The following is a 23,165-nucleotide window of genomic DNA, read 5'->3' as shown; positions in this document are numbered from 1 at the left end:
TCCAAGACAAGGGATTCTTTTATCTGCTGATAGTGAGTTATCACTCCGTGCTTATTGTGATTCAGATTGGGCAAGTTGCCTTATGACTCGACGATCTACCACTGGATATTGTGTGTTTCTTGGTTCCAGCCCTTTATCTTGGAAATCTAAAAAACAAGCAACTGTGTTCCGCTCATCTGCTGAGGCTGAATATCGTGCCATGGCCGTCACCACTTGTGAACTCATGTGGTTAGTTACATTACTCCAAGATCTTGGTGTCATGGTCCCTCAACCAATACCTTTATTTTGTGACAATCAAGCTGCTATACATATTTCGCGAATTCCAGTCTTTCACAAGTGCACCAAGCACATCGAGATTGATTACCATGTGGTTCGCGATCAGGTTCGCCATGGTCTTATCCAACCGACCTCCACCACTAGTATTGCCCAAATTGCTGACATTTTCACCAAGGCCCTTGGAAAAGATTTGTTTCTCAGTCATAGAGGCAAGTTGGGAGTTCTTGACATTCACTCTCCAACTTGAGGAGTATTAGGCGTGCTAAGGATGATTTTTCATCCTTTCCCTAATTGTTTCTCTTTTGAATTCTTTCCATATTATTCCCTCATCTCATTTGAATATTTCCATATTGTTCCCTCATCTCATTTGAATTATTTCCATATTATTTGCTCTTCTCATTTGAATTCCTTCCATTCATCATTCCTTCAATTCGAATTCTTTCCATACCATCTCATTCCTTCAATTTGAATTCTTTCCATACATTGTATTCAATACAAACATTTCCATGTATTATATTTGCTATACAAACATTTTCATGTATTATATTTCCATACAAACATTTCCTTGTATTGTATTTCCATCTTTTATATCTTTCCTTTATTGTTCATAATTACCTACCAGCATGGGATGTATGCTGCCATATATTTGAGGTTCTCTCATATGAAATTATTCAACCATTTTCTACTATTGAGGTTGTGTCTTAATAATTAAGGCTTCGCCACTTTTCCTAATATTATTATTGGATTATTCTACCCAAAAATAGGGTATTTGATTAGCGAGCCTAAAGCTTTGAAGTTAATGGAGCAAATTGGATCAATTAAATCCTTTAATCTATTATATACTATGTTGGTCTAATTTAGTGCTCATATACTAAAGTGAAACCAATTATGAGCATACTATCCAGTTTTATATGCTTCATAAACCTTAATCATTTACCATGTTCTAGGTGAAACAGCCACCAAAATATTTTGGTCTAGATTTTTGATCATATCCTTCTATAAAGACATTCAAGACACTATAAACCAATCACGTGGAATTCACCATGAGGTTGTTAACATAATGGAATGCATTTCATATGGTTAGTTGTTAACATAATGGAATGTATTTCATAAAGAAGGCAAATTTGATCTACGACTGAGATTATAAATTATCAATCAAATCTACAGAGATATTATTGAGAGAGTCTACATGGAGAAAAGAGTCCTTGCATACTTCAATATCTTATTTTCTATTTGGGATTTGATTAAAGAAAGAAAAATAAGAAAAAGAATTATATTCAGATAAGGATGAAGCAAAAATCCCGTTTTTGAATGTCTCTGTCCAGTTTGGATCAAGCCCTTCATCGAACGGTCATCCGATGTCCGATCGTGCTGATTTTTGGAGGAGAGCTTCACGACTACTTAACCTCAAATCCAACGGTGGAATTATGCTTCTGATCTCTCTAAGTCGGCGCTATTAGTACATCAAAACCCTAATTGGCTGAGTCAGATAAGAACCCTGAGTTTTATTCAAATTCAGCCATGCCTCATATCTCATGTAAACTCTATAAAAGGAGAGCATACTCCATCAAAGGAGGACGTGTTCTAGAGCTTAGTAGAAGCATTCTTTCTTCTCTCTTCAGTTTATTTAGGCTTTCTCTAGTTTTCTTTGCTTGCATTTGTGAGATTTAAATTTCTAAATTCAATGTTTAGGTTTAATTTTTTTTATGTAATGCAATTCAAGTTCAAGTTTCAAGTTTTTAGATTCGTTTTTCGTTGGGTCTAGCAATTGCAGATTTAGATCATTCTAGATCTAGATCTGGTTGTTAGGGTTGGTTGATATTCGAATCATTTGTTCAATTCGCAAGTAAGTAACCTTCTTTATTAATCTTCTCTCCTCCCTCCATTCCCGCTTCTATCTACCCCTCCATATTCTTAATTTAGGATTTACATTCAGCATTATTTATTGTTCTCTCTTCCCCTGGATCCTTGATCAGAGATGCCTACAGTCGTGCCTCTTTTTGGTTAAGGTTTCCATTTTACTTTCTGCAATTTACTTTCTGCAATTTTCTTTCAGCATTGTTTATTATTCCACCTTCCCCTGGATCCTTAATCAAAGATGCCTACAGTCGTGCCTCTCTTTGGTTAAGACTTCATTTTCCTTTTATTGCTTTGTTATTTACTTTCTGCATTGTTTTTTTTCTTTCTTTAATATCCGTTTCCCGATCGGTGGACTGTAAGCTAAGGCAAAGGGTCAACGGTCAAAGTCATTATTATTATTATACTCCCCTTCCCTCGATTCAGAGCGGACACTCGGATCACTTCCCTTTTCCTTTTATTTTTATTGTTCGCATTTTTTTCCTGTCTTTTATTTATGCATTGATTGTGTTTAATTTATTTTTCGTTTCAATTAGATTGCATTAGATGTATAGATTAGGATCGTTTAGTTTAGTTAATTAATTAACAAAAATTGAACATTCCACTCTCGCATTACTATTAAGAAGGTGAATTCTAAATGGTGTATCTCCTTGAGATCGACCCGTTAGCTTGTGGTTACTATTAAATTTCACAAACATAAACCCTTTTTTTTCTTGATTATGAGAATTTTACAAATAAATATGACTCAGAAAAATTGTTGGGAACATTCTCCACCCGTTTTCCTTACTTTTGTAGGGATAGGAAAAATATTTTGAATTTAGATCTATGATCTTATTCTTTGCATTTTTTTTTAAAACCACTTAAGCAAATCTTTAGTTCATATGTTTTTATCACTACCTCTGATGACAAGGTATTTTCTTCATTTTTTTAAAATATTCAAATAACCCTGAGTTGTGGTTAGTTTTGATTTAATCTTTAATAAAATTAATTTTCTATTCTTGATAAAATTATAAGTTAAAAATCATACTTTTCGTGATTTAAAAAAAAATTCCCTTAAAGTTGCATTAGAATGGATAGTTCGTCTAGTACCCAACAATGAGGGGAAAGTGGTAACTTTACATATATCGATCTCATTTCAACGAAGGGTAAAATGAGCTTTTCCCAATGATACTTGAATTTAAAGGGTAAAATGGTCTTTGTGCACAAACACTCAACAGCTATTTAATTTCATTTGAACTAAGAGGGCAATAGTAATTTCATGAAATATAAAGTTAAATATGTAATTTCTCCATAATGCAAGAAGAGATCAATAATTGTCCCAAATAATAATAGGGGAAAATCCAGTAGGAGGCAATTAACTCAATGGATTCACATCCTTTGTAATTCCTTTCCGTACAATTCCCTGTAATTCCCTCCTAGGATTGTGCCATGGTGGCATTTAAGTAATCCAACGGTTACCAATTCAAACTAAATTTAAATTTTATTTAAACCTACCTATAAATTTGAATTTTATTTAAACTCTGTTATAAATAATATTTATTATGGATGTCTATTACCCCAAAGAGATTGTACTTCCAATTGAAGATCTCAATTACCTCAGGATGCAATATTGGTGAAGATCACAACCATCTCATTACACAATATTGGCAGTCAATATTTCCATTCTATGCACCTTCTATCTTGGGCGGCAATCTATCTTTCCATATCAAGAATATCTTATTGTGTGTAAGAATCATATATTGTATTTCCATATCAGAGTAGATGCTCCTTCTACTATAAATATATAATGCACTCAACTGAATGAATTAGTTCTGATTGAACTCATCTTGTCTTTCTTCTTTGTATCTAACATATTTTCTCTTTATTTTATAACACGTTATCAGCACGATTTCGCTCGAAGAACGAATCCGCTCGAAGTATTGCGTTTTGAGAAGAAAGACAGCAGACAATGTATCATTATGTTTTCTATTCCAAAGTGAAAATAATGATCGACCTCCTCGCACGTTTTTGTAAACAATGGAGTTTACCTTGTCCATCTTGAAATGTAAGTGCATCATGATAAAAGGTATGTGTTTTATTGAATATAAGAATCAATCAAATAATAAGATATTATGTTGCTTTAATGATTGTGGTTTTATTTATTGTATATAGTGGCTGCTAGCTTGCACCACAAATATTGTTAAATGCATCTGAAGTTCCAAGATTTGAAACTGTAAATGAATACAGTTCTACAGATGCACATGAAGTTGAAAGATTTGAAACTGTAAATGAATACAGTTCTGCAGATGCACATGAAGTTGCAAGATTTGAAATTGTAAATAAATACAGTTCTGCAGATGCACATGAAGTTGCAAGATTTGAAACTGCAAGATTTGAAACTGTAAATAAATACAGTTCTGTAGTATTTGAAATTAATTCTCTTTTGAAATTATAAGGAGAAAATATTATTCATGAAAATATCCCAGCAAATTTTCAAGTTTCAGATTTGTTGTTACAATAGTAATATTGTAAAAGGAGTTTTAAGAAATACTCTGAATGATATCATGCCTATTTGTGGCTGAATAAAATAATGGACTATTAATGAAAAGTCATGAAGCTCATCTTATTAGTTTTGCTCCATTCCCTGAAGTGAATGCAGCAATTCATAATATGCCTGAAAGAAGGCAAAATTAAAATTATGATCATGACTGTAGAAGAGGATGAGGCAAAAGACGGAATAATTACCGTCATTATTATGGAAGTAAATAAGAGAATAATAAGGATTCTCAATATAACAATTCAAGAAGTGAAGATAATATTTTTTACCGATGTGGTATGAAAGCTATTAGACACGTATCTATCATACTCCACAATATTTAATTAAGCTTTGTCAAGCCTTAATTAAAGAAATAAAAATAATGTGGAGATAAATTAGATTTTCCAAAATCATGATACTTGAGCAATTTTTGCCTATAAAAGGAATGATTTTGATGGCCTCACATATACTACATATCTAGATGCTGCAAACTTCTTTGAAGATAATAGTTGAAGATTTGATTATGTAATTCTTTTCTCTTCAAATCTCATCTCATATGTTAGTTTATCTTAAATTTAATCTTTTTCTTCTATAAATTTTTTTTATTGACTTTCTATATATCTTTTAATATATTTTGTTTCATTTTGATGAAGAATGTGAATATTCTCTTATATCTTTCGTGACGCATATTATCTTTGAGAGAAAAATATACATATTTCTCTTATTTGATGATACAGAAGCCAATGTTCATATAAAATCGGTAGTACAACATTGATTGGAAGCTCCGGAAGAGCTAATCTATTATTATCTGGGAGATAAAATTGGTTATAAATAATTCATTATTTTGTAGTAAGTCTCAAAGAAACTTATTAAGTTTCAAAGCTATTTGCCAAAATTATTATCAGATTGAGACTACAAATAATGGTATAAGTAAATATCTATACAAAGTTATTATATATTTCTCCCAATTTGTACTACACGAATATCGCATAGTTGAAACACATGCTTGGGTAAATCAAATGAACATTGATTCCAATAATTTTATTATTTGGAATGACCGGTTGGACCATACCGGATCAAATATGATGCGAAAAATTATTGAAAATTCAATTGTCATCCATTGAAGAACCAGAAGATTCTTCAATTAAGTGAATTTTCTTGTATTGTTTGTTCTCAAGAAATATTTATTATTAAATATTCACCAACTAAAGTTGAGATTGAACATTCTACGTTTTTGAAACGTATAGAGGGTGAAATGTATGAGCCCATTCACCCATCATGTGGATCATTCAGATAATATATGATTTTAATAGATGCATCTATAAAGTGGTCACATGTATGTTCATTATGAACTCGCAATTTGGTGTTTGCGAGATTGTTTGCTCAAATAATGAGATTAAGAGCATAATTTATGAATTATAAGATAAAGACAGTTTATCTTGATAATGCTGGTGAATTTACATCTCAGACTTTATGATTATTGTATAACAACTGAGATCACAGTTGAATAGCATGTTGTTTATGTTTATATCCAAAATGGTTTAGCAAAATCATTTATTAAATGTCTCCAATTAATAGTTAAACCATTGGTTATGAGAACAAAGCATCATTTGTACGCATCAGGCCAAAAGGTTGTCATAAATTCTCCCTATTACAATTGGCTTATGGTCAGAAGCCAAATATTTATCATCTTAAAATTTTTGGATGTGCGGCTTACGTTCCAATTGCTCCACCATAGCGCACAAAGATGAGTCCCAAAATAAAGTTGGGAATATATGTTGGATATAAATCTCCTTATATAATTCAATATATTGCTAAGGATAGGAGATTTATTTAATACAATACTTGCTGAGTATTATTTTGATAAATTAGTTTTTCCAACATGAGGGGGAGAGAATAAACAGTTGGAAAAAGAGATTGATTGTATGCATTATCATTATCTCATTAGATCCTCACACTGAGCACTGTGAACTTGAAGTTCAAAGGATAATGCAATAAATATTATAAATCAACCGCAGATTTCTTTGACATTGCTAAGAGTTACTAAATCTCATATTCCAGCTGTAAATGCTCCAATTAGAATTGATGTCCCAGCAGGACAATCTATCAGTGCAAATGAAATTAAACCACGTTTTAAACGTGGAAGATCAATCAGTTCCAAGGATAAAATCCTAGAAAATGAAAGGAGCAAATGATCAAGATGGTCATAATATGAAGACAATTGATTATGAAGATCCTGAAGACATAACTTTCTATAAAACCCCAGAAGAGGTTCAGGTACCTGAAAATAATGAAGAGATCTCGATTAGTTATGTCATTGCAGGAAAAAGATGGAACCGAAAAGATAAAGTTGTCGACAACATTTTTGTATATTATGTTATTGTTGAAATAATACATCAAGACGAGGATCTTGAATATAAATTTGTTGATGAATATAAATCAAGAAATGATTGGCCAAAATGTAGAGACGCAATTCAAGTAGAATTGAATTCGCTTGAAAATTAAAGTTTTTGGACCTGTAGTCCAACATCTGAAGGTATAAAGCCAGTGGGGTACAATTGAGTTTTCTGCGAAAAATCAAATGAGAAAATAATGAAATTGTGATATATAAAGCATGAATTATGGCACAAGAATTTTCGCAGATTCCTGGCATTGATTACATGGAAACATGTTATCTTGTGGTGGATGCAATCACCTTCAGATATCTTATTAATCTGGAAGTATATGGAAATTTTGACATGCGTCTAATGGATATTATTACAGCCTATTTATATGGCTCACTCGAATGTGAAATATATATGAAAATCCCTGAAGGATTCAAAATGACTGAAGAATATAAAAATTCCTAGGAAGTTTGTTCAATAATGCTTCAAAGATTATCAAGGCATATATAGTAATCTCCCTAGTGGATATTTACTAAATGAAAAGCATAAAAATGATCCAATTTATTATTGTGCTTTTATTAAAGGATATGGATCTAATTTTAGTAAGTATATATGATGATGATTTAAATATCATCGAAACTCCTGAAGAGTTTCCAAAAGTAGTAGATTATTTTAAGAAAGTTGAAATGAAAATCTTGAAAAGACAATGTTTTGTCTTGATTTATAAATTGAGCATTTGACGAATGAAATATTCGTTCATCAATCAACTTATATAGAGAATATTTTGAAGAGATTTTATCTAGATAAAATACATCCATTGAGTACCCCAATGGTTGTGAGATCGCTCAATATAAAGAAAGATTCATTTCTACCCCAAGAAAACAGTGGAGAATTTCTTGGTCCTGAAGTACCATATCTTAGTGCTATTGGGGCATTAATGTATCTTGCTGATAATACACAATCGGATGTAGTATTTTCTATAAGTGTATTAACAAGATTTATTTATTCTCCAATACGAAGACACTGAAATGTTATAAAATATATATTTCAGTATATTCGAGAAATTATTGACATGATATTAATTTTATGAATGTGGATATCAACTTACTAGTTTTGCAGATGCAGGATATTTATCTGATCTACATAAAACTAGATCTCAAACATGCTATTTATTTTCAAGTGAATGTTAGCTATTTTATATTTGGTTAAGATCAATGATACAATACATTCATGAAGCATGTAGTCTTCTACTAGAATAAGGAATTTCAACAATATTATATGAAGATTATGCTGCATGTAAAGCTCAATTGAAGGGATGATACATCAAAGAAGATAGAACGAAGCATATTTCACCGAAATTCTTCTTCACTCTTGATTTTCAATGAAATGGTGAAATATATGTTCATTGAATTCGTTCAAGTGATAACTTGACAAAGTTTATTTATTGAGGCGTTGCCTACTTCAAATGTTGAGAAGTTGGTATATGATAATGGAATGTACGTATTCAAAGATACTCAATGATGTTATCATCAGGGGGAGTAAAATACATGCTGCACTCTTTTTCCCTTAACCAAGGTTTTGTCCCACTGGGTTTTCCTGGTAAGGTTTTTAATGAGGCAGCTACCAATACGTATTATTTAGATATGTATACTCTTTTTCCTTCACTAAGATTTTTTTCCCACATGGTTTTTCTTAGTAAGGTTTTAACGAGGTACATTATCTATTGATGGACATCCAAGGGGGAGTGTTATAAATAATATTTATTATGGATGTCTATTACCCCAAAGAGATTGTACTTCCAATTGAAGATCTCAATTACCTCAGGATGCAATATTGGTGAAGATCACAACCATCTCATTACACAATATTGGCAGTCAATATTTCCATTCTATGCACCTTCTATCTTGGGCGGCAATCTATCTTTCCATATCAAGAATATCTTATTGTGTGTAAGAATCATATATTGTATTTCCATATCAGAGTAGATGCTCCTTCTACTATAAATATGTAATGCACTCAACTGAATGAATTAGTTCTGATTGAACTCATCTTGTCTTTCTTCTTTGTATCTAACATATTTTCTCTTTATTTTATAACAAACTCTAGTTTGTTGGGTGACCGTTGGATTACTTAAATGCCACATGGCACAATCATAGGAGAGAATTACAGAGGATGTGAATCCATTAATCAATTAAATCTTGCATGCTCATAGGTAGAGGATTGTATTTCTTAACGTTCATCTGTCGCACATTTAGGAGAGGGCCTGCTTACGAATACTAACAAGGTGGACCACATGTAATCCCCTTCAAAATATGTGATAGAAGGATAAAATATGTGGCAGGAGGATCTTAAGAAGTACAGTCCAGGATCTCAATTCAACTTGCAACCAAAAGTTTAAAGCACTCCCCTGTTACAAAGTCCACAGCCAGAAACCTACAAAGAATGTGGCAAATATATGTTTTTTTTCTTCGTGTGAATGCATGTGAATCATTAATAAGAAGCCAGACAAATCGATTAAGATACTAAAAGCTGCTTTTATTCTAGGAGATTTCCTTTATTCTAAGAGAATCCCTTTATTCGCATAAGCTGTTACTTGTTGCAGCACAGCATACTTATCATCATTACAATGGGACTAACAAAGCTCCAGAGAAACACTAAAAAGGGAGGAGCAATAATTCCTCAAACCACAATCCTAAAACAGAAAGACGGGAACATATATAATGGCTGAACAAATAAAGAAGGAAGAGAAAGCTAGTAGAGAGCACAGGTATAATAAGGTGAAGTGCACAGACGCGCCGCCTAAGAGCACTGGTAGCCGGATGGGACATTCTTTCCACAATAGTTCAATAGCAAGCTCAAGGAGACAGGGATGTTGAGGTTGATGCCCAAGATGTTGGCCCTGATGGCAGTGCAAAGGCAAACAGCCGCCTCAAGATCAACCAGATTCTCGATGAGACTGCAGCAAGAGCTAGTGGGTTGGGTTCCAATACTTACGCCGAGCAAGGTTTCAGGTTTGCAGCACATTTGCACAAACACCTAACTTTAGGGTGTCAACAGAGCAACTGGAAGAAGCTGGTGGTGATGGAGTAACAGGAGTTGGTGACTTAGGTGACTTTGGTGGTGACTTAGGTGTCTTTGGTGTTGATGGTGTGCAACTGGAACACTTTTTTGGTGGTGGTGGTGGGCAATAGGTAGAAGAGACCAAAGTGAAGAAAAGGATGTTGAGCATAAGGAGAAGGGCACTTGATGCAGCCATCTTAGATGCCATGATTTCAAGTGTTAGTTCTACACCTCAGAAAGGCTTAAATGAAAATTTGAGCCTTTGTGACTTGTGATCGATGATAAAAGTTCGTGGGTTCTTATGGGTTTTTATAGATGGAGATTTGGAATGGATCAACCTACACCACATGTCCTTATTATATTATGCATGGGCACCACAAGTAGAGGACGCGTAGGGCCCTAAATAGAGACAGCAGAATTTTTCTGGTGGCAAAGAGATATAAAAAGATTTCCTGAAGCTTTCTCTTCTCTGTATACCAATTTGATCGATCTTTGGCTTTTTGCTTTGTACGAAGGTTCGGTTATGATTCGACCGACCTGGACTCGATCAACCATAGGTCAATATTTACGTTCATGTAACTAATTATGGTCCCTCAGTCATCATAATAACCATGATGCACCAAATTTAGAGTTTCTGTTGAGGATATTGTACATTACTTAAAGCGGTACTCATGATTTCCAATATTTAGAATTTTAATTATGATTTGATTTCGTATGAACTTCATCTAACAAGTGACAAGCAACCATCCAATCCATTCCATTTCATGGAGGAGACATGTAAGAAAGAAACAGTAGTTGACCAATTTCTAATTTCTACAGCTATTGTAGACTCTCCTCCGACATCATTCGTTATACGTGTTGTGATTGGTGCTCAAAGCCTATGGTTATCACTTATCTCTATCCATTCATCGATATTAAGAATATGATCCTTTAAATTGATTCATTGATAAATTCTGAGAGCAGCTAAAGAGATTCAAAAAGATAAAAGGACAGAGAAAGCTGCAATAATTGACCGAATCTATAGCAGCATTTCCCAGCGAATCACGTTTACATTGTACAATCCAAGACATGTCGGTCTTGTTTTTTATCAGTAAGTCAATCTTGCCTTCTTAATTTGTTGGCTTCTCAGTGTCGACTGTGTTACATCCTCTCCAATTTATCTTGGTTCTTGGCTTTAGCATGTCATCACAACTCAGAGACAACTATATACACAAGTGGCCACGGCGCCATGGTTGCAGGGGAACTAAAAAATACACAACTATATCTTTTGCAGAAGTTTTACAAAAAGTCTTAAATTTATCAGCATTTAGATCAAAGATCGAAGTCATCGAACCCTACGAACTTATGAAATTTCAAGAAAGAATTAAACTGAAAGAAAATTAAACCAAAGCAGAAATCCATAGGTTTTTTGTTATATCACCTAAGACTTTTGAGAATGGAGAAGAAATTGGGGGGAAAAACAGAGGATAGAGGACAGCAAGAGAACTGGAGGTAATAAGAATTCTGAATTTCTGCATAACCATTTCTCCACTGTTAGGGGATACATATTGTTGGTGCAAGAAATGTTATCTTGGCTTCAAGGTTAGCTCCTGATCCAGCTCCAGCTCCTGAGACTAGAACAAGGTGAAAGTGGGCCGGGAAGCCACCTCCGACGATCTAATTAGCTCAGGCCAGCAAATGATAAACTCCATTGAGGAGGAAAGACCCCAAGAGATGATAGAAGATCAAGTTCTTGAAGGGTTAGAAAGCTAAAGAGTGAAGGTTAGAAAGTATAGAGCTTATCCCATTCATGCTGGATGAGGGATTATATAAGTGAATCATACCTAAAAGGATAGCATGCTTCATGGCCCTTAGATGTTGATTTGAGGAGATGGAAGGTGGAGATGGTCTCTTGAAGTGGCTTGCTCAACAAGCTAAGTTGTGTGACCAGCTGGAGACTATATTAAAAAGTTGAGATGTCAACCTCAGACTTGTCCTTGATTGTGACACATGCCCATAGCTGAGGGGACAAGAAGATGGATGTAATCTCCAACACAAGCTTGGGCAATGTGAAGAGTTTTCTTGGTCAACAAGATCATTTAATGCCTCATGGGGACCTTCAATGCTTAGGCTGAAGACAGCTGGGGACAAAGATGTGCTTAGTCCATTCAATGCCTCTTGGATCTTCTTTGGCCCAGATTTTAGACCTTGGTGCTATCCCAATACTCTGGTCGGGTTCCTTGGCTGGAACCATAATCTTTGACCATAACATATATAATCCCACAATACAATCGTTAGGATATTCTGACACTAGAATCACCTATGCCCAATCACAGGTCTCACTTTCATAAACAGATATTTGTTCCCTTCCCTTTACAAAACGAAATCAGCAAAACATGATGGTCTCTTCCGTGCTCTAGTGCCATGATATGGTTCTAGTTCTTGTCCCTGAGTATTCTCATGTCCTTGTCCTGACGTGGTTGTAGCTGGATTTGCAAGTGTAGGACCCTCCTCATGAGCTGGGTTCGTATCATTTTTTTGCTTTCTTTTATTTAATTGGTTCTTCAGTGATAATTAAACGTGGTTATTGAGGGGCTGCGACCAGGGGCGAACCCAGGATGGAATATTGGGGGGGGGGGCGAAGAATGAAAGCCAGATAACCTTCCGGTTGAAGAAGCACTCGTTTTTTTCACATATATTTTGTGGGACCCACATATATTTGAAAAAATGGTAAATTATTGATAATGATTTTTTTTTGGGACAAAATATAGGTAAAATTAAAGTAATAATATAAAAAATATATATACACATGACTTCAACCCTAAAAAGCTAGATGCAAGCCAAAATTTTCTTTAGTAAGAGATGTAAACCAAATTTTTATTTTTTTTAGGTAAGAGATGCAAACCAATGATAGTTAGTTAATAAACATGTTATTCACATTACAAAATCAAATAACAAAAACTGTTGAAGAAATAAAGAAACATATAATATAAAATCAACTAAAAAATAAAAAAAAAAAAAAAAAAAAAAAAAAAGAAAGAAAAAGAAATGGAGAAACCATAAATAAATTGAGAAATAGAAAGAGTATTTAATTGTAGAATAGATCTTTTTTCAAATTTTCTTAACCCACGCTTATAAAAAGGGAAGAGAATAAATAGGAAGAAAAGAGGAGAGAGGAGAGAGGAGAACAAATAGGGATTGAAGAGTTAGTTTCTAATTAAGAATGACATTTTGATTTTTGAAAACCTAATAAGATTTTTTTTCAAGAATTTCCTTTAACCACGTTTATAGAAACAGAAGAGAATAAATAGGAAGAAAAGATGAGAGAGAAGAGAGGGAGAATAAATAGGGATTGAGGAATTAGTTTTTAATCAGGAATGACATTTATATCCATCATTTTACCTTTAAAAATTGTTCTCGATTTTGGGGGGGAGGGGCCAAACAGCGACATTCACATGTGGAAAGAGACAAACTTGGCAAAATTAAGGGAATTTATATAAAAATTTAAAAAATCCGGGGGGGCCATGGCCCCCGGCCCCTTCATAAGTCCGCCCCTAGCTGCGACATGGGAGTGGAATAATGTTGTTTGCCAAAAAGAGAAAAATAAAAGAGCATAAAAGAAGAATGATGTTGCTGCCTCTGGCACATTGATTCAGTCTTGCGCATTTAATGCGTAGGACTATCAAGCAAAACAATTTCAGCCTCCGGTTTGAAATCTCGACCGAAATATCGGATCCGACGATCGAAATTCGACTTGACCAGTCCTACGCATTAAATGTGTAAGACTAAAGCAATTTCCCGGCCTCTAAGGCTGCATTGGATAATGGGTTCATGGCAATTAGTTGTTCTGAAGCTCATTCAGAATCGTGAATGGGAACAATTTCAATTGATTTTTGTATGGTTCAACATTTAACTAGTCAAATTTGTTTATGAATTTGTCGAACATGTTTGAAATTATCCAAATGATTGGGCGTAGTATGATTGGGCCATATAACCGGGTTCAATCAAAGTAGATTCCCCCCCCCCCCCCCCCCCCAAAAAAAATTCCAATAGACTCATTCCAATTGCCAAGTGGGCCCTCTCACTTGGGGGAAAATTTCTTCGGGTCGTGCTTCAATGTTGCCCAATTAATGCGCAACACTGAGCTACCACCAACGGTCGGGATTTAAATTGATGGTTGAGATTTGACCACTTTTTTTTTTTTAGTTGGTGTAGTTAAGAGGAAAGAAAAAAAACACGGGTGGTCGGGATTCAATCTTGAACATCTTAATTGATCTTGGCCGTATGCAGCTTAGTGTTGCGCAATTAATGTGCAGCACTAAAGGCAAACACAATTTCGTGAACCACAACCATCCAAGCTATCCCTGTTAGAATGACTTTCAAGTCCACCATGAACTAAAACGTAGTTGGCCAAAGAAGACTTGAAATCAAATGGTTACACATCCAGAAGATAAAATGCATGAGCTTCAAGAAACAGAAAATTTGGTGGGATATACACCTTCTGTTATTTGACAATTAAGGCTTCGCCACTTTTCTTAATATTATTATTGGATTATTCTACTCAAAAAAAGGGTATTTGATTAGCGAGCCTAAAAATGAAGCAACTAATATGGAGAGCTTGTGCAAAAGGATTAGCAACAGCAGAAGGTTTGAGGTTCAGACATGTCGATATTGATCCTGGTTGTCTCCAGTGTGGTGCAGAGTTCAGGTGGATGATAAAGTCTGGGACTTGATTTGGTCCTGTAAAGCCCCCCTAAAAATGAAGTAACTAATATGGAGAGCTTGTGCAAAAGGATTAGCAACAACAAAAGGTTTGAGGTTCAGACATGTCGATATTGATCCTGGTTGTCTCCGGTGTGGTGCAGAGTCTGAATTTGAAAATCACATTTTCATGGCATGTCCCTTCTCTCGAGCAGTTTGGTTTGGCTCCCCCTTGTCTTTCGTAGTTCCTCCTGGTGAGTCTGTGGAACTACATAGATGGATTCAATCTTGGAGTACCATGGAGAATGTAGCAGGGAGGGATTATGATCAGATTTCCAGTCTCACAACTTTTCTCATGTGGCAGATCTGGACATCGAGGAATGAGCTCATATTTAATAACAAAGTTATTTCATCGGTGGAGGCCATTGACAGTACAGTGCGACAATTTGGGGATTTCTTTGAAGCTAATAAATCGCCAACTAGAAAATTAGTGTTGCATCAGAGGGAGAGAAAGTCAGATTGGAAAACTCCACCTCGTGGCTGGGTAAAACTAAACTCAGATACTGCAATGAAAGGAGGTAGAGGCAGTTGTGGGTTGGGCTTTATAATCAGAAATGCAGATGGGCAATGTGTAATGGCTGTTTCAAAACCAGCCAAGGCCCAATCCGTCTTAGAAGCCGAAGCCCTGGCACTGAGAGATGGTATGCTTTATACTCTGGGGGAAGGTTATGATATGGTGATTTTAGAATCAGACTGTGCTGATTTGATCAATGCAGTGAATGACCATGAAACACAAGGTCCAAGTAACAGACTTTCAATTTTAGATGATATCTACTATTTAAAGTCTAAATTTATCAATTGTAAAGCCCAACACATTTATAGGGAAAGCAACTCGTGTGCAAACATCCTATCCCGGAAGGCGCTATCTTTGACGAGTGAGATAGTCTGGCCTATTTCCTCTCCTTGGATCCTCTCAATGATTGAGTTGGACTCCTCGGTTCTAACTCGTTGTTCTCTTGATTGAATGAAGTTTATTACCAAAAAATAAAAATAAAATAAAAATAAAAAAAAGATTAGCGAGCCTAAAGCTTTGAAGTTGATGGAGCAAATTGGATCAATTAAATCCTTTAATCTATTATATACTAAGCTGGTCTAATTTAGTGCTCATATACTAAAGTGAAACCAATTATGTGCATACCAACCAGTTTTATATGCTCCGTAAACCTTAATCCTTTACCATATGCACTGGGCTAAACAGAAAAAAAGAAAAAAAAAATTTATTGTACCCTCTATTTGAATTGAATTTTTAAATAATCCTTACTAAAGTCTATTATGCACTATGAAGTTTTTCTATTTAAATAAAAAGATTTATAATAGATGCCAAAGGCACAAATAAAAGTAAAAAAATTATGGCAAAAGTAGAAGGAAAATTGATACCCAAATAGACCTTAATGATGCATCCATACATGTTTCCCTTGATTACATTGCATATGTAGAGTGTAGACCCTAGAGGCGATGACCCCTTTCCTTTCATATATATTATGCCAAGTAATAATAATTCTTCAGTGTTGAAAAGGGACGCTGAAGATAGACCCAAAGAGAGATTTTATAATGGAATAATAGGCATGGTGTTTGTAAGCTAGACTCTTGTATGTTTAAGTGTTTTTATATCCTATTATGGCTGTGTGTAATTTTATTGTTTTGCTTTTTAATACAAATTTTGACCTTCTAGCATAATAATTCTTGGAATAAAAGTGTAAATTCACCTTAAGAATAATTTTGAAAACCTTTTTTTTTTTTTTCTTGATTATGAGAATTTTACAAATAAATATGACTCAGAAAAATTGTTGCTAACCTTCTCCACCTGTTTTCCTTACTTTGTAGGGATAGTAAAAATATTTTGAATTTAGATCTATGATCTTATTTTTTTCATTTTTTATTTATTTTTTTTGAAAGCAAATCTTTAGTTCTTATGTTTTTATTGCTGCCTCTGATGACATGGTATTTTTTTCATTTTTCTAAAATATTCAAATAACCCTGAGTTGTGGTTAGTTTTGATTTAATCTTTAATATAATTAATTTTCTATTCTTAATAAAATAACAAGTAAAAAATCATACTTCTCGTGATTTTTAAGATTTTTTCCCCAAATTAAAGTTGCATTAGAACATATATTTCGTCTATGACCTAGGAATGAGGGTAAAGCGGTAGTTTTACATATATTGATCTCATTTTAATGATGGCTAAAATGAGCCTTTTCCAATGATACTTGAATTTAAAGGGTAAAAATGGTCTTTGTGCACAAACACTCAACAGCTATTTGAGTTCTGAACTGAGGGAGCAATAGAAAATTTCATGAAATATATGGTTGAATATGTAATTGCACCATAATGCAAGGGAAGGTCACTAATTGTCCCAAATAATAATAAGGGAAAATCCAGTCGAAGGTAATTAATCAGTTAAATCGTGCGTGCTCACAGTGAGTCCGCATTTGTTACTCCGATAGTTAAAGGATTGTGTTTCTTCACATTCATCTATCATACATTTAAGAGGAGAGTCTGTTTACGAGTACTGACAAGGTGGCGCCACGTGATCCCCTTCAAAATATGTGATAGAAGGATAAAATATGTGGCAGGAGGATCTTAAGAAGTACAGTCCAGGATCTCAATTCAACTTGCAACCAAAAGCTTAAAGCACTCTCCTGTGACAAAGGCCACAGCCAGAAACCTACAAAGAATGTGGCAAATATATGTTTTTTTTTTTTCGTGTGAATGCATGTGAATCATTAATAAGAAGCCAGACAAATCGATTAAGATACTAAAAGCTGCTTTTATTCTTGGAGATTCCCTTTATTCTAAGAGAATCCCTTTATTCGCATAAGCTGTTACTTGTTGCAGCACAGCATACTTATCATCATTACAATGGGACTAACAAAGCTCCAGAGAAACACTAAAAAGGGAGGAACAATAATTCCTCAAACCACAATCCTAAAACAGAAAGACGGGAACATATATAATGGCTGAACAAATAAAGAAGGAAGAGAAAGCTAGTAGAGAGCACAGGTATAATAAGGTGAAGTACACAGACACGCCTAAGAGCACTGGTAGCCGGATGGGACATTCTTTCCACAATAGTTCAATAGCAAGCTCAAGGAGACAGGGATGTTGAGGTTGATGCCCAAGATGTTGGCCCTGATGGCAGTGCAAAGGCAAACAGCGGCCTCAAGATCAACCAGATTCTCGATGAGACTGCAGCAAGAGCTAGTGGGTTGGGTTCCAATACTTACGCCGAGCAAGGTTTGCAGCACATTTGCACAAACACCTAACTTTAGGGTGTCAACAGAGCAACTGGAAGAAGGTGGTGGTGATGGAGTAACCGGAGTTGGTGACTTTGGTGGTGACTTAGGTGTCGTTGGTGTTGATGGTGTGCAACTGGAACACTTTTTTGGTGGTGGTGGTGGGCAATAGGTAGAAGAAACCAAAGTGAAGAAAAGGATGTTGAGCATAAGGAGAAGGGCACTTGATGCAGCCATCTTAGATGCCATGATTTCAAGTGGTAGTTCTACACTTTCAGAAAGGCTGAAATGCACAATTGAGCCTTAGTGACTTGAGATCGATGATAAATGTTCATGGGTTCTAATGGGTTTTTATAGATGGAGATTTGAAATGGATCAACCGACACCACATGTCCTTATTATGCATGGGCACCACAAGTTGAGGATGCGTAGGACCCTAAAGAGATATCAGATTTTCTGCTGGCAAAGAGATAAAAGGTTTCCTAAAGCTTTCTCTTCTCTGTATACATATTTGATCGATCTTTGGCTTTTTGCTTTGTACGAAGATTCGGTTATTATTCGACCGACCTGGACTCGATCAACCATAGGTCAATATTTACGTTCATGTAACTAATTATGGTCCCTTAGTCATCATAATAACCATGATACACCAAATTTAGGGTTTCTGTTGAGGATATTGTACATTACTTAAAGCGGTACTCATGATTTCTAATATTTAGAATTTTAATTATGATTTGATTTCGTATGAGCTTCATCTAACAAGTGACAAGCAACCATCCAATCCATTCCATTTCATGGAGGAGACATGTAAGAAAGAAACAGTAGTTGACCAATTTCTAATTTCTACTGCTATTGTAGACTCTCCTCCGACATCATTGGTCATACGTGTTGTGATTGGTGCTCAAAGTCTATGGTTATCACTTATCTCTATCCATTCATCGATATTAAGAATATGATCATTTAAATTGATTCATTGATGGATTGTGAGAGCAGCTAGAGAGATTCGCAAAGGTAACAAGACAGAGAAAGCTGCAATAATTGACCGAATCTATAGCAGCATTTCCCAGCCAATCACGTTTACATTCTACAATCCAAGACATGTCGCTCTTGTTTTTTATCAGTAAGTCAATCTTGCCTTCTTTGTTGGCTTTTCAGTGTTGACTGTGCTACATCCGCTCCAATATGTCTTGAATTGGCTCTTGGCTTTAGCATGTCATCACAACTCAGAGACAACTATATACACAAGTGGCCACGGCGCCATGGTTGCAGGGGAACTATATATGCACAACTATATCTTTTATAGAAGTTTTACAAAAAGTCTTAAATTTATCAGCATTTAGATCAAAGATCGAAGTCATCAAACCCTACGAACTTATGAAATTTCAAGAAAGAATTAAACTGATTGAAAATTAAACCAAAGCATAACTCAATAGGTTTTTTGTTATATCACCTAAGACTTTTGAAAATGGAGAAGAAATTGAGGGAAAAAACAGAGGATAGAGGACAGCAAGAGAACTGGAGGTAATAAGAATTCTAAATTTCTGCATAACCATTAATCCATTGTTAGGGGATATATATTGTTGGTGCAAGAAATGTTATATTGGCTTCAAGGTTCGCTCCTAATCCAGTTCCAGCTCCTGAGACCAGAACAAGGTGAAAATGGGCAGCCTCTGAGACGGGAAGCCACCTCCGACGATTTGATTAGCTCAAACCAGCAAATGATAAACTCCATTGAGGAGGAAAGACCCCAAGAGATGATGAAGATCAAGTTCTTGAAGGGTTAGAAAGCTAAAGAGTGAAGGCTGGAAAGCATAGAGTTTACTCGTTCATGCTGGATGAGGGATTATATAAGTGAATCATACCTAAAAGGATATCATGCTTCATGGCCCGTAGATGTTGATTTGAGGAGATGGAAGGTGGAGATGGCCTCTTGAAATGGCTTGCTCAACAAGCTAAGTTGTGTGACCAGCTGGAGACTATATTGGAAAGTTGAGATGTCAACCTCAGACTTGTCCTTGATTGTGACACATGCCCATAGCTGAGGTGACAAGAAGATGGATGTAGTCTCGAAGACAAGCTTGGGCAATGTGAAGAGCTTTCTTGGTCAACAAGATCATTTAATGCCTCATGGGGACCTTCAATGCTTAGGTTGAAGACAGCTAGGGACAGATAGCTGGGGACAGAGATGTGCTGAGTCCATTCAATGCCTCTTGGATCCTCTTTGGCCCAAATTTTAGACCTTGGTGCTAGCCCAATACTCTGATCCGGTTCCTTGGCTGGAACTATAATCTTTGACCATAACATATATAATCCCACAACACAATCGTTAGGATATTCTGACACTAGAATCACCTATGCCCAATCACAGGTCTCACTTTCATAAATAGATATTTGTTCCCTTCCCTTTACAAAACGAAATCAGCAAAACATGATGGTCTCTTCCGTGCTCTAGTGCCATGATATGGTTCCAGTTCTTGTCCCTGAGTAATCTCATGTCCTTGTCCTGACATGGTTGTAGCTGGATTGGCAAGTGTTGGACCCTCCTCATGAGCTAGGTTCATATCATTTTTTTTCATTCTTTTATTTAATTGGTTCTTCAATGATAATTAAACGTGGTTATTGAGGGGCTGCGACATGGGAGTGGAATAATGTTGTTTGCCAAAAAGAGAAAAATAAAAGAGCATAAAAGAAGAAAGATGTTTTTTTTTTTGGTAAATAAAGAAGAATGATGTTGCTGCCTCTGGGACATTGTTTCAATCTTGCATATTTAATGCGTAGGACTATCAAGCAAAACAATTTTGGCAGCCGGTTCGAAATCTCAACCGAAATTCAACTTGGCAGTCCTACGCATTAAATGTGCAGGACTAAAGCAATTTCCCTGCCTATAAGGCTGCATTGGTTAATGGGTTCATGGCAATTAGTTGTTCTGAAGCTCATTCAGAATCGTGAATGGGAACAATTTCAATTGATTTTTGTATGGTTCAACATTTAACTAGTCAAATCTGTTTATGAATTTGTCAAACATGTTCAAAATTATCCAAATGATTGGGCGTAGTATGATTGGGCCATATAACCGGGTTCAATCAAAGTAGATTCCCCCCAAAAAAAAGTAGATTTCCCCCCCCCCCCAAAAAAATTCCAATAGACTCATTCCAATTGCCAAGTGGGCCCTCTCACTTGGGGGCAAATTTCTTCGGGTCGTGCTTCAATGTTGCGCAATTAATGCGCAACACTGAGCTGCCACCAACGGTCAGGATTTAAATTGATGGTTGAGATATGACCACTTTTTATTTTTCAGTTGGTGTAAAAAAAAAAAAACGGGTGGTCGAGATTCAATCTTGAACATCTTAATTGATCCCGGCCGTATGCAACTTAGTATTGCGCAATTAATGTGCAGCACTAAAGGCAACCACAATTTCGTGAACCACAACCATCCAAGCTATCCCTGTTAGAATGACTTTCAAGTCCACCATGAAGTTGGCCAAATGGTTAGACATCCAGAAGATATAAATGCATGAGCTTCAAGAAACAAAAAAATTTGTTGGGATATACACCTTCTGTTATTTGACAATTAAGGCTTCGCCACTTTTCCTAATGTTATTATTGGATTATTCTACCCAAAAAAAGGGTATTTGATTAGCGAGCTTAAAGCTTTGAAGTTGATGGAGCAAATTGGATCAATTAAATCTTTTAATCTATTAAATACTAAGCTGGTCTAATTTAGTGCTCATATACTAAAGTGAAATCAATTAGCATACCACCCAGTTTTATATGCTTCGTAAACCTTAACCCTTTACCATGCACTGGGCGAAACAAGCACCAAAATATATTGGTCTAGATTTTTGATCTTATCCTTCTATAAAGACATTCAAGACACTATAAACCAATCACGTGGAATTCACCATGAGGTTATATTACTTTAAAAGCAGTTACATAAATAGGATTGTAGGTTAATATCTTCATTGCCTACATCTGTAGCCAAAAATGCGATTTTGGTGAAGCATTGTTGGAGCTCAGGGGATGGGAATACATCAAACCTGATTGCAAATGTTATGTTAGTTAGATTTAATAACTTATCTATTACAGACAAGGGCCAAAATGTTGTGGTTGGTTTAGGTAGGAGTTGTGCTAGTATCCCCAAGTTACTCCAGACCAATTTTACTTGAATTCCAAAATCATGCACAGCTTTGATTCCATTAAGCAGTCCCACGAGTATTCCTTCAAGTGTATCGTTAGAATTAATCTTGCCAAAATTGATGGAGATTATATGTCCATCGACTGCTACCCCCATGCTCCATCCCACGACGTTCAGCCGTTTGTTAAGAACCCCTGCACACATTAAAACTACATTAGGCAAACGTGGCATATGGTTACATATGTTATCTGCCACCAATGTTGATTCAACTGTATTATTAGTTGAACAGACAGAAAGGTCGTGTGTTTCATCACCACATGTTGTTGATGTCTTTATACAAGATCATAGTCCAAACTCTCCGCAAACTGGCAGGCTTTTCTTGGTCCAATAAGTCCCACTTTTGCTCAAGTGACAGGTTATTTCTATCACTTTGTGTATCAAAGATTGTACTTTTTATTTTAAAAAAAAAAACAACAATTTATTGTACCCTCCATTTGAATTGAATTTTTAAATAATTTTTTTTCGATACCGGAACCTTGCTTAGGCGGAGCAAGCTGCTTACCACTTGGACCAACCCCTTTGATTTTTAAATAATCTTTACTAAAGTCTATTATGCACTATGAAGTTTTTTCGATATTTAAATAAAAATATTTATAATAGAGACCAAAGGCACAAAAAAAATTATGGCAAAAGTAGAAGGAAAATTGATACCCAAAAAGCCCTTAATGATGCATCCATACATGTTTCCTTTGATTACATTGCATATGTAGCGTGTAGACCCTAGAGGTGTTGAGGAAAACTTTTCATTTCATATATATTATGCCAAGTAATATTTAAGTGTTGCTGAAGATAGACCCAAAGAGAGATTTTATAATGGAATAATAGGCATGGTGTTTGTAAGCTAGACTCTTGTATATTTAAGTGTTTTTATACCCTATGATGGCTGTGTGTAATTTTATTGTTTT

At 35.4% G+C, this 23,165-nt stretch overlaps 2 pseudogenes; both read right to left on the bottom strand.

Annotated features, from left to right (window-relative positions):
• Positions 1 to 9,538: 9,538 nt before the first annotated feature.
• LOC149029542 (putative lipid-binding protein AIR1B pseudogene) lies at positions 9,539 to 10,355 on the bottom strand (annotated as a pseudogene).
• A 7,114-nt stretch (positions 10,356 to 17,469) lies between these two features.
• Positions 17,470 to 18,376, bottom strand: LOC149029541 (putative lipid-binding protein AIR1B pseudogene; annotated as a pseudogene).
• Between the last annotated feature and the right edge of the window lie 4,789 nt (positions 18,377 to 23,165).

The sequence above is a fragment of the Hakea prostrata genome, chromosome 1 (genome assembly GCF_041222555.1).
Source record: "Hakea prostrata isolate BN-2017 chromosome 1, UWA_Hpros_2, whole genome shotgun sequence".
Classification (NCBI taxonomy): Eukaryota; Viridiplantae; Streptophyta; class Magnoliopsida; order Proteales; family Proteaceae; genus Hakea; species Hakea prostrata.
Note: the sequence above shows the minus strand (reverse complement) of the source record. Positions and strands in the feature narration are given on the sequence as shown.